Genomic DNA, 12975 nt, shown 5'->3' with positions numbered 1-12975 from the left:
ATACATCTCGAGACTTGCAACAGAGGGGAGGGAGTGGGGGGGGTTACGGTGGCAGGCTGCAGCTCTTCAGGCGCTGCCCAGCCGTCCGTCACCCCTAAGGGATTGGCATCAAATGATCACACTTGCACGTCTGTAGCTGACTGACGGATAGTTGGCAGGGCTTTGTTTAAAGGCCTACTGAAAGCCACTACTAGCGACCACGCAGTCTGATAGTTTATATATCAATGATGAAATCTTAACATTGCAACACATGCCAATACGGCCGGGTTAACTTATAAAGTGACATTTAAAACTTCCCAGGAAATATCCGGCTGAAACACCGCGGTATGATGACGTATGCGCGTGACGAAGTCCGAGTAACGGAAGTTATGGTACCCTGTAGAATCCTATACAAAAAGCTCTGTTTTCATTTCATAATTCCACAGTATTCTGGACATCTTTTGCAATTTTTTTAATGAACAATGAAGGCTGCAAAGAAGACAGTTGTAGGTGGGATCGGTGTATTAGCAGCGGACTACAGCAACACAACCAGGAGGACTTTGTTGGAGCGCTAGCCGCGCTAGCCGCCGACCTCACCTTGACTTCCTACGTCTCCGGGCCGCCAAACGCATCGGGTGTTGATGAGCAAATGAGGGCTGGCTGACGTAGGTGGAGAGCTAATGTTTTTAGCATAGCTCTGTGCAGTCCGGTTGCTAAGTTAGCTTCAATGGCGTCGTTAGCACAGCATTGTTAACCTTCGCCAGCCTGGAAAGCATTAACCGTGTATTTACATGTCCACGGTTTAATAGTATTGTTGATTTTCTATCCATCCTTCCAGTCAGGGGTTTATTTCTTTTGTTTCTATATGGAGTTAAAGCAAGATGCTATCACGTTAGCTCGTAGCTAAAGCATTTCGCCGATGTATTGTCGTGGAGATAAAAGGCACTGAATGTCCATTTCGCGTTCTCGATTCTCATTTTCAAGAGGATATAGTATCCGAGGTGGTTTAAAATACAAATCTGTGATCTACAATAGAAAAAGGAGAGTGTGGAATCCAATGAGCCAGCTTGTACCTAAGTTACGGTCAGAGCGAAAAAAGATACGTCCTGCACTGCCTCTCAAGTCCTTCACTGTAACGTTCCTCATCTACGAATCTTTCATCCTCGCTCAAATTAATGGGGTAATCGTCACTTTCTCGGTCCGAATCTCTCTCGCTCCATTGTAAACAACGGGGAATTGTGAGGAATACTAGCTCCTGTGACGTCACGCTACTTCCGGTACAGGCAAGGCTTTTTTTTATCAGCGAGCAAAAGTTGCGAACTTTATCGTTGATTTTCTCTACTAAATCCTTTCAGCAAAAATATGGCAATATCGCGAAATGGTCAAGTATGACACACAGAATGGATCTGCTATTCCCGTTTAAATAAAAAACAATCATTTCAGTAGGCCTTTAATGAAATGTAGCAATTCCTGCTTCTTTAAAAAAATCTAAAATGTGTTGGGCCTGCACATGGGGCAGACTCTAGCTAGGAACAGTATCAAGTCCGTTTTTGGTTATGCCGTCATAAAAAAAACATCAAAAGCGAGCGTTTGAGGGCCTCTTTTTTCAAAAAGTGAGGGAAGTTATATATTTTTGAGTGCTGTCAATTGACTATTTTTTCAAATCAGATTAATCACACTTTTGAATTTGTATTAATCACGATTAATCACAGGTTATTACTCGCTTGCATAATTTAAACCATCTTAAAAAAAAGACCCCAATACTTTGACAAAAACTGTTTGGTTTGTCTTAGAAGACGTTTCGCCTCTCATCCGAGTAGACTTCATTAGTTCGTGGTCATAGACTTAGATTGGTCGGATCTAGTCTTAGTCTTAGATTGGTCGGATCTAGTCTTAGACTTAGATTGGTCAGATCTAGTCTTAGACTTAGATTGGTCTGATCTAGTCATATACTTAGATAGGTCAGATCTAGTCATATACTTAGATTGGTCTGATCTAGTCATATACTTAGATTGGTCAGATCTAGTCATATACTTAGATTGGTCAGATCTAGACATAAACTTAGATTAGTCAGATCTAGTCATAGACTTAGATTGGTCAGATCTAGTCTTAGACTTAGATTGGTCTGATCTAGTCATATACTTAGATAGGTCAGATCTAGTCATATACTTAGATTGGTCTGATGTAGACATAAACTTAGATTAGTCAGATCTAGTCATAGACTTAGATTGGTCAGATCTAGACATAAACTTAGATTAGTCAGATCTAGTCATAGACTTAGATTGGTCAGATCTAGACATATACTTAGATTGGTCAGATCTAGTCATATACTTAGATTGGTCTGATCTAGTCATATACTTAGATTGGTCAGATTTAGTCTTAGACTTAGATTGGTCAGATTTAGTCTTAGACTTAGATTGGTCAGGTCTAGTCTTAGACTTAGATTGGTCAGGTCTAGTCTTAGACTTAGATTGGTCAGGTCTAGTCTTAGACTTAGATTGGTCAGATCTAGTCTTAGACTTAGATTGGTCAGATCTAGACATATACTTAGATTGGTCAGATCTTTTCACAAACAACCAGGTGGGGTAACCACAGGTTTTGAGGGCTTCCCTCAAATGCCAATGCTCTTTCTCTTTGGCGTGTGGGCTGGTAGGAACATTATCAGCTCTAATCCACTAATCGTTAAGAGAGTCGATGACTAGTCGACTATCAAAATAGTCCTTAGTTACAGCCCTGAGACTGTAGATTATAAATCGTTCCTCTCACTTGTATGATAGAAGGTTGTTTCCATAAACCGAGAAGTCGGTTAACTTTGACATTCAACTTAGACGCAGAGACGGCGGGAAAGACACCAAGAAGTGCTTGTCTGCGGCCACCTTTTTTGTTGTTGTTGTACCTGCTTGAGTTGTATGATTAATTCTTCATCTAAACGGGAAGATATGAACATCCCATCAGTCGGCATCCCAGTAAGAGCAGACATTGTACAGTAAGTGATTGTTTTAACATGTTCGTAGTTTGTATTTCTTGTTTAGCACTTAGCAATAGTGCTATTTGATGCTTAGTGTTTCACTAAGGTTGGATCTGTTTATCACACAGCATCTAAAACTTGTAGCTCATTGTCCTTATACTCAGGCTCGAAAATATAAGGTTCTGGATCATTCTTTGTCACAAATTAATCTTTGATGGCTCTCACAAAGTGTGCCGTGATGAATGTTGTTGTGAAAACTCTGGGAAATGTATGATTAAAATGAGAAAAATACATAAATACATACTTGCCAACCCTCCCGTTTTTACCGGGAGACTCCCGGTATTCAGCGCCTCTCCCGATAACCTCCCGGCAGAAATTTTCTCCCGACAAACTCCCGGTATTCAGCCGGAGCTGGAGGCCACGCCCCCTCCAGCTCAATGCGGACCTGAGTGGGGACAGCCTGTCCTCACGTCCGCTTTCCCACAATATAAACAGCTTGCCTGCCCAATGACGTCATAACTGTAGAATGATGGAGGACGAGTTCTTGGTTTCTTATGTGGGTTTATTGTTAGGCAGTTTCATTAACGTCCTCCCAGCGCGGTAACAACACACAACAACAGCAGTCACGTTTAGTCTACCGTAAAGCAGTTCGTCTGCCGTAAACAGCAATGTTGTGACACTCTTAAACAGGACAATACTGCCATCTCCTGGATAGCCTCCAGAACACTGAAATTCAAGTATTTCTTTTATTTATATGTATAATAAAATAAATAAATACATACATATATATATATATATATATATATATATATATATATATATATATATATATATATATATATATATATATATATATATATATATATATATATATATATATATATATATATATATATATATATATATATATATGAAATACTTGATTTGGTGAATTCTAGCTTAAATATATTCCCCTCTTAACCACGCCCCCCCCCACCCCCCACCTCCCGGTATCGGAGGCCTCAAGGTTGGCAAGTATGTAAGTATGACATGTTATTGTGAATGTGCCTGTTACTACTTTACATATATACTTACAGCATGTGTATAAAACACTGATGGAAGTTTTTAGATGTTTTCAGAGCGCTTAGTCAAAGCGCTTTGGGTTCCTTAAAAAGGTAGAAAAGCGCTATACAAGTACAACCCATTTACCATTTAGTAGGCGGAATAAAGCAACTCCCTTTGGCTCCATTGTTAGCTGACTTCTGCTCACGTATGTGTGCTCGTCTCACATCGGGATTGGAAATGATTGACAAAATTTTAAAAAAAGTGTCCCCTTTAAAACACCATTAATAAGTCACTTCTGCAAAATAGGGGAACTCGAGCTCAAGCCGTTGTTTTCTGAATGCAAGCTTTGTGTGATGAAGTCCACAAAAGACTTCCCCCTTCTCTGGCCAAGCTTTACTTCCTATTAGACAATTAGGCAAACAGCACCCGTTATTATTGCAAATGCTGTCAGTTAGAGTGCACAACAAAGTCCACAATACGTGCAGCACTAAATCACCGCTGAGCTGCAAACCACTTTATGCTTTGTCAGTGTGCAGTTTAGCTGGCCAGTGAGCGCACACACACACACACACACACACACACACACACACACACACACACACACACACACACACACACACACACACACACACACACACACACACACACACACACACACACACACACACACACACACACACACACACACACACACACACACACACACACACACACACACACACACACACACACACACACACACACACACACACACACTTGTATATACTGTACCGGCTATTCAAGTCAGAAGCAATTAGCTGTGACACATATGCCCATTTGTTACAGTGACAACAGCCACTGGCCGCTCCACTGGCTTCCTAACGAGTGTCGTGTTGAATAGTTTTATTGTACAGTGGCTGGCGACCATTTGTGAGTCAAACATGCTGGGTCGTGCACATTGTTGACGTTCTGCAGCACTTGACTTCAAGGTCACATGCATGTACAAAACCCCAAACCAGTGAAGTTGGCACGTTGTATAATTTGTAAATAAAAACTAGGGATGTCCGATAATGGCTTTTTGCCGATATCCGATATTCCGATATTGTCCAACTCTTTAATTACCGATACCGATATCAACCGATACCGATATCAACCGATATATGCAGTCGTGGAATTAACACATTATTATGCCTAATTTGGACAACCATGTATGGTGAAGATAAGGTACTTTTTAAAAAAAATAATAAAATAAGATAACTAAATTAAAAACGTTTTCTTGAATAAAAAAGAAAGTAAAACAATATAAAAACAGTTACATAGAAACTAGTAATTAATGAAAATGAGTAAAATTAAGTGTTAAAGGTTAGTACTATTAGTGGAGCAGCAGCACGCACAATCATGTGTGCTTACGGACTGTATCCCTTGCAGACTGTATTGATATATATTGATATATAATGTAGGAACCAGAATATTGATAACAGAAAGAAATGGGGGGAGGGAGGTTTTTTTGGGTTGGTGCATTAATTGCAAGTGTATCTTGTGTTTTTTATGTTGATTTAATAAAAAAAAAAGAAAAGAAAAAAAAGAAGAAAAAAAAAAGATACAGATAAAAAAACGATACCGATAATTTCCGATATTACATTTTGACGCATTTATCGGCAGGCCGATATTATCGGACATCCCTAATAAAAACAGAATACAATGATTTGCAAATCCTTTTCAGCTTATTTTCAATTGAATGGACTGCAAAGACAAGATATTTCATGTTCACACTGAGAATCATTCATTTAGAATTTAATGGCAGCAACACATTGCAAAAAAGTTGGCACAGGGGCATGTTCACCACTGTGTTACATGGCCTTTCCTTTTAACAACACTCAGTAACCGTTTGGGAACTGAGGAGACACATTTTTGAAGCTTTTCAGGTGGAATTCTTTCCCATTCTTGCTTGATGTACAGCTTAAGTTGTTCAACAGTCCGGGGGTCTCCGTTGTCGTATTTTAGGCTTCATAATGCGCCACACATTTTCAATGGGAGACAGGTCTGGACTACAGGCAGGCCAGTCTAGTACCCGCACTCTTTTACTATGAAGCCACGCTGTTGTAACACGTGGCTTGGCATTGTCTTGCTGAAATAAGCAGGGGCGTCCATGATAACGTTGCTTGGATGGCAACATATGTTGCTCCAAAACCTGTATGTACCTTTCAGCATTAATGGTGCCTTCACAGATGTGTAAGTTACCCATGTCTTGGGCACGAATACACCCCCATACCATCACAGATGCTGGCTTTTCAACTTTGCACCTATAACAGTCCGGATAGACTCGTCAGACCACAGAACACTCTTCCACTTTGCACCAGTCCATCTTAAATGAGCTCGGGCCCAGCGAAGCCGGCGGCGTTTCTGGGTGTTGTTGATAAATGGCTTTCGCTTTGCATAGTAGAGTTTTAACTTGCACTTACAGATGTAGCGACCAACTGTAGTTACTGACAGTGGGTTTCTGAAATGTTCCTGAGCCCATGTGGTGATATCCTTTACACACTGATGTTGGTTTTTGATGCAGTACCGCCTGAGGGATGGAAAGTCACGGGCATTCAATGTTGGTTTTCAGCCTTGCCGTGATTTCTCCAGATTTTCTGAACCTTTTGATGATATTACAATCCCTAAATTCCTTGCAATAGCTTGTTGAGAAATGTTGTTCTTGGAAGCTGCTTTTATACCCAATCATGGCACCCACCTGTTCCCAATTAGCCTGTTCACCCGTGTGGTGTTCCAAATAAGTGTTTGATGAGCATTCCTCAACTTTCTCAGTCTTCTTTGCCACTCGTGCCAGCTTTTTTGAAACATGTTGCAGGCATCAAATTCCAAATGAGCTAATATTTGCAAAAAGTAACAAAGTTTTCTAGTTCCAACATTACATATATTGTCTTTGCAGTGTATTTAATTGAATATAAGTTGAAAAGGATTTGCAAATCATCGTATTTTATTTTTATTTTTATGATTTACAGCGTGCCAACTTCACTGGTTTTGGGTTTTGTATATAAAATGTTGATGGAGGCTTTCGGGTATTTTTAGAGTGCGTTTTAGGCGGAATAGAGCGTTGTTAGCTGATCTTTGCTAGTGTTTATTGACGACTTACAGTGCATAAATAAACGAAAACCATATGTTTGCTTGTCTCAAAAAAATCACAGCTCCCCTTTAAAGTTTCAAACACAAAATAATTGTTTTTCAAGCATCAAGGCTAGATATTTCCAATCTACTTAAAATTGTTGAACAATACTATGACGTGAGACATTTAGGGCCAAGGGAGAACATTTTTGTGAGACAGGTGAAGAAGGCATCAACAAAACTGTCCACCCACTTAAAGGATCATAATGGTATCACCCATATATGGTCAACATCCTATTTTGAACCAGGAAGTAGCCTAACAAACACATGAATAGATACAAATGTGACACAATATGGCAGTGTTTTTCAACCACTGTGCCGCGGGATACAGTCTGGTGTGCCGTGGGAGATGATCTAATTTCACCTATTTGGGTTAAAAATATTTTTTGCAAAGCAGTAATTATAGTCTGCAAATGATGTGTTGTTGTTGAGTGTCGGTGCTGTCCAGAGCTCGGCAGAGTAACCGTGTAATAGTCTTCCATATCAGTAGGTGGCAGCCGGTAGCTAATTGCTTTGTAGATGTCGGAAACAGCGGGAGGCAGCGTGCAGGTAAAAAGGTATCTAATGCTTAAACCAAAAATAAACAAAAAGGTGAGTGCCCCTAAGAAAAGGCATTGAAGCTTAGGGAAGGCTATGCAGAACCCAACTAAAACTGAACTGGCTGCAAAGTAAACAAAAACAGAATACTGGACGACAGCAAAGACTTACTATGGAGCAGACGGCGTCCACAAAGTACATCTGAACATGACATGACAATCAACAATGTCCCCAGAAAGAAGGATAAAAACAACGGAAATATTCTTGATTGCTAAAATAAAGTAGATGCGGGAAATATCGCTCAAAAGGAAGACATGAAACTGCTGCAGGAAAATACCAACAAAACAGGAAAAGCCACCAAAATAGGAGCGCAAGACAAGAAGTAAAACACTACACACAGGAAAACAGCAAAAAAGTCCAAATAAGTCAGGGTGTGATGTGACAGGTGGTGACAGTACACCTACTTTGAGACAAGAGCTATAGTGATGCATGCTTGGTTATGCTTTAAAGCAGGGGTCACCAACCTTTTTGAAACCAAGAGCTACTTCTTGGGTACTGATTAATGCGAAGGGCTAGCAGTTTGATACACACTTAAATAAATTGCCAGAAATAGCCAATTTGCTCAATTTACCTTTAACTCTATGTTATTATTAATAATTAATGATATTTACACTTCATTGAACGGTTTAAAAGAGGCGAAAACACAAAAAAAATGACAATTAAATTTTGAAACATAGTTCATCTTCAATTTCGACTCTTTAAAATTCAAAATTCAACCGAAAAAAATAAGAGAAAAACTAGCTAATTCGAATCTTTAAAATTAAAAAAAGAATTTCTGGAACATCATTAATAATTTTTCCTGATTAAGATTAATTTTAGAATTTTGATGACATGTTTTAAATTGGTTAAAATCCAATCTGCACTTTGTTAGAATATATAACAAATTGGACCAAGCTATATTTCTAACAAAGACAAATCATTATTTCTTCTAGATTTTCCAGAACAAAATTTTTAAAAGAAATTCAAAAGACTTTGAAATAAGATTTAAATTTGATTCTACAGATTTTCTGGATTTGCCAGAATAATTTTTTTGAATTTTAATCATAATAAGTTTGAAGAAATATTTCACAAATATTCTTTGTCGAAAAAACCGAAGCTAAAATGAAAAATTAAATTAAAATGTATTTATTATTCTTTACAATAAAAAAAATAAATTTACTTGAACATTGATTTAAATTGTCAGGAAAGAAGAGGAAGGAATTTAAAAGGTAAAAAGGTATATGTGTTTAAAAATCCTAAAATAATTTTTAAGGTTGTATTTTTTCTCTAAAATTGTCTTTCTGAAAGTTATAAGAAGCAAAGTAAAAAAATTAATGAATTTATTTAAACAAAAGAAGACCAAGTCTTTAAAATATTTTCTTGGATTTTCAAATTCTATTTGAGTTTTGTCTCTCTTAGAATTAAAAATGTCGGGCAAAGCGAGACCAGCTTGCTAGTAAATAAATAAAATTTAAAAAATAGAGGCAGCTCACTGGTAAGTGCTGCTATTTGAGCTATTTTTAGAACAGGCCAGCGGGCTACTCATCTGGTCCTTACGGGCTACCTGGTGCCCGCGGGCACCGCGTTGGTGACCCCTGCTTTAAAGTCATATCCAACAATTGCGACAACGACTTTTTACTGTCAACCGAGTTTCGTTTTTAATTGATTTCTGCTGGTGGTGTGCCTCCGCATTTTTTCAACGAAAAAAATGTGCCTTGGCTCAAAAAAGGTTGAAAAACACAGCAATAACATGTCAAGTTAAGGCTCTGTAACAGTTGTCAAAAACATTTCAAGGCATAATTGAACTTGAAAATAAGGGGTTCACAACAATAAGGACCAGATTACTTTCAATACTGTCAACCTGACAAATCCTGAAAATTTGCGCAAGTCCGACACCGTAGTCGATAAGCTTCTTCTTTTTCTCTATCTTCTTGTTATGTGATATTCATCCTCCACTGTTGCCATTTCTAATATAAAGTAGCATAAAGATCTAACTTATATCTGGCTCAGGAAGCGCTAAAAACTACCGGTGTAGTGAGTTTACATTATTCACCCAAGGAACTTTAGTTATTAGACTGTTCCGGTTTGACAGTTTTTCACGGGACACATTTCGGGCGTTGTTGTTGCACTAGTGAGCCACGGATGAGGAGATGCTGCTCCGTTATTGATTGAAGTAAAGTGTGAATGTCATTAAAACAGTTAGCGCCATCTTTTGACACTTCTTCCACTCCCGTCCTTGCACGCTACACCGCTACAACAAAGATGACGGTGAGAAGACGCCGTCGAAGGTGAGCCACGTAAATAAGACCCACCCACAAAACGGCGCATCCTGAAGCGACTGTCAGAAAGCGACTTGAAGATGATGTGTAAAATATCATCTATGCCAGTGGTTCCCAACCTTTTTGTAGCTGCGGACCGGTCACCGCTTGAAAATTTGCCCCACGGACCGGTGGGGGGGACGGACGGACGGACGGGGGACAAGTATAACCCATTTACCATATTACCCATATATGGTCAACATCCTCTTATGAACGCTTTGAGTACATTGAAGCTACACAAGTATAACCCATTTACCATATTACCCATATATGGTCAACATCCTCTTATGAACGCTTTGAGTACATTGAAGCAGGGCCGGCCCGTGGCATAGGCCGTATAGGCAAATGCTAAGGGCGCCGTCCATCAGGGGGCGCCACGCCAGTGCCACAAATGTTGGAGAAAAAAAAAAGAAAAAAAAAGTTGGTACTATTATTTCTAAATACAAAAAATAATCCCACGTTAATTAAAATGCAAAGTAAAGCCTATTTAATAGAAATATTATTTGTTACAACATTACGCCCCCCATTCCCCCGCACGGTGCGCCCCCTCCCTACCCATATCATGACTCTTACAAGTTACCACATCAAAAAATCAACACAAGATGTCAAAACGTTCAAAACTGTCAGGTGCCCAGGGAAGAAAAAAGAGAAAAGAAGAGGAGAAACGAGAAAAAGACAGAGGTAGCAGGTATGTAACGTTAGCCTACATGAAATTATTTGTCTGTTACAGAATGTGATAGTAACCTGGCTTTTTAGCATTAAGCTAATGTTACATGATTCGGCAATTGCTAATCAATAAATAGCTAGTTCTGGTTTAACTTCGGGTTAATATTGTGGAGGGGGCTAAATTGTTATGAAAAATAATAATGCAACGTTAGGTAATTACTAGAGATGTCCGATAATATTGGCCTGCCGATATTATCGGCCGATAAATGCGTTAAAATGTAATATCGGAAATTATCGGTATCGTTTTTTTTATTATAAGTATCGGTTTTTTGGGTTTTTTTTTTTTTTTTATTAAATCCACATAAAAAACACAAGATACACTTACAATTAGTGCACCAACCCAAAAAACCTCCCTCCCCCATTTAAACTCATTCACACAAAAGGGTTGTTTCTTTCTGTTATTAATATTCTGGTTCCTACATTATATATCAATATATATCAATACAGTCTGCAAGGGATACAGTCCGTAAGCACACATGATTGTGTGTGCTGCTGGTCCACTAATAATACTAACCTTTAACAGTTAAATTTACAAATTTTCATTAATTACTAGTTTCTATGTAACTGTTTTTATATCGTTTTACTTTCTTTTTTATTCAAGAAAATGTTTTTAATTTATTTATCTTATTTTATTTGATTCATTTTTTAAAAAAGTACCTTATCTTCACCATACCTGGTTGTCCAAATTAGGCATAATAATGTGTTAATTCCACGACTGTATATATCGGTGATATCGGTATCTGTAATTAAAGAGTTGGACAATATCGGAATATCGGATATCGGCAAAAAGGCAAAAAGCCATTATCGGACATCCCTAGTAATTACAGTACTCACACCTTACATTCCTCAGGGACATTTGTATTAGATCTTTTAAGCAGGTGTTTTTTGTTTACATTGTTATTGCCTTCTGGTTAGCTAATGTTTGCCCTGCAGGTAATAGTCACTTTTCCACCCCTTTATATATTAGGTATAGTTGTAAGCCTAGTTGTTAAAGTGCACATCATTAATGTTAATTAAGCAATATCACATGAGAGGAAATGCTGTTTTTTAATTTGAGCACTGCTGTGATTCGGTTAAAGATAATCATAACATAACATTCTCATATAATATGTTAATTTGCTTTCTTTAAGTAAAAAAAAAGGTCAAAGACAAAGCTATTCGGTTTCTTGTGAGTATATACACTTCACTGCCGATGTGGGGGGGCGCCACCTAAAATCTTGCCTAGGGCGCCAGATTGGTTAGGGCCAGGCCTGCATTGAAGCTACACAAGTATAACCCATTTTCCATATTACCCATATATGGTCAACATCCTCTTATGAACCAGGAAGTAGCCTAACAATCGCATGAATAGACACAAATGTGACATTATCCTTCTACATTCAGGAGTTGGTTAAGAGTATATATGTCCATAACGTAAAAGATGGACTTACCTTTCGACTTTCAGACATTCACGGTGCCTTCACGCCCCCCTGATGCAGGCTGCCAGACGTCATGTTCACCCACTTGAGCGGCTAGCATGCAGGCTGCAGCGGCACACTGCAATACACGCATTCACATGGCGGCAAAATGTTCATCAATTCGGATAAAATAGGCAAGAATATGCTTTTTTTTATTTTTTAAAAGAGACAGTTATTGTAGCGTCGCATCGCGATCGCTTTATTTCTCCGGTGTTGGCTAGGAAGATGTGTGCAGCCTATCTAATTGGGCCTACACTAACAATGCGATCCGAAACATTAAAAAGCCGAAACAACAATGACCAATAAACTCACCCTGATTAGTGCATTGTGCGAAGGTCCAGGCCACGGCGCGGCTTTACACTTCCAAATCAGTTCCGAGAAGGGAGTGGATGATTGGGAGAAGCTGCCCGGCTGCACGTCTCTATGGCGCGAACACTCCTGATGATTGTTTTGCTGAATGGGAAGCTGCTGGGCGCCACACCTCCTTCTCCTCCTCCTCCTCCTCAACACTGGCATCGCATTTCCGCTAGTAGGTGCATCCTCCCCGGCTCACTTCATATATATAAATATATAAATATATAAATATGTGCCTCCTTTCCTCTCCCTAACAGCCGGGCTGCTGCTGCGTCACGGCGCTGCTGCACACCCGAGTCCTCGTCCGTAAACGCATCATACAAGTTGGCAAACAAACAGCTTTGCACAACAACGCGGGTAAAGTCGTTGGGTTGAAATAACAATGAGGGGGAAAAAATAAATAATA

At 39.1% G+C, this 12975-nt stretch overlaps 1 protein-coding gene across 10 annotated transcripts in view; it reads right to left on the bottom strand.

The window, feature by feature from the left end:
- Nucleotides 1–12724, bottom strand: part of LOC133642383 (testis-expressed protein 2-like) — a 76472-nt gene extending 63748 nt beyond the window's left edge. For 5 of the 10 annotated variants that reach the window (XM_062036541.1, XM_062036539.1, XM_062036537.1 and 2 more), the window contains exons 1-2: nucleotides 12528–12722; nucleotides 12189–12294 (exon numbers count right to left, since the gene is read on the bottom strand). The gene's annotated coding sequence lies outside the window, so the exon portion shown is untranslated. Of the gene's footprint in view, nucleotides 1–12188; nucleotides 12295–12527 lie in introns of all 10 variants that reach the window. The other 5 variants (XR_009824501.1, XM_062036535.1, XM_062036534.1 and 2 more) reach the window with 2 other exon arrangements.
- Nucleotides 12725–12975: the final 251 nt, after the last annotated feature.

This window comes from Entelurus aequoreus, linkage group LG25 (genome assembly GCF_033978785.1).
Source record: "Entelurus aequoreus isolate RoL-2023_Sb linkage group LG25, RoL_Eaeq_v1.1, whole genome shotgun sequence".
NCBI lineage: Eukaryota > Metazoa > Chordata > Actinopteri > Syngnathiformes > Syngnathidae > Entelurus > Entelurus aequoreus.
Note: the sequence above shows the minus strand (reverse complement) of the source record. Positions and strands in the feature narration are given on the sequence as shown.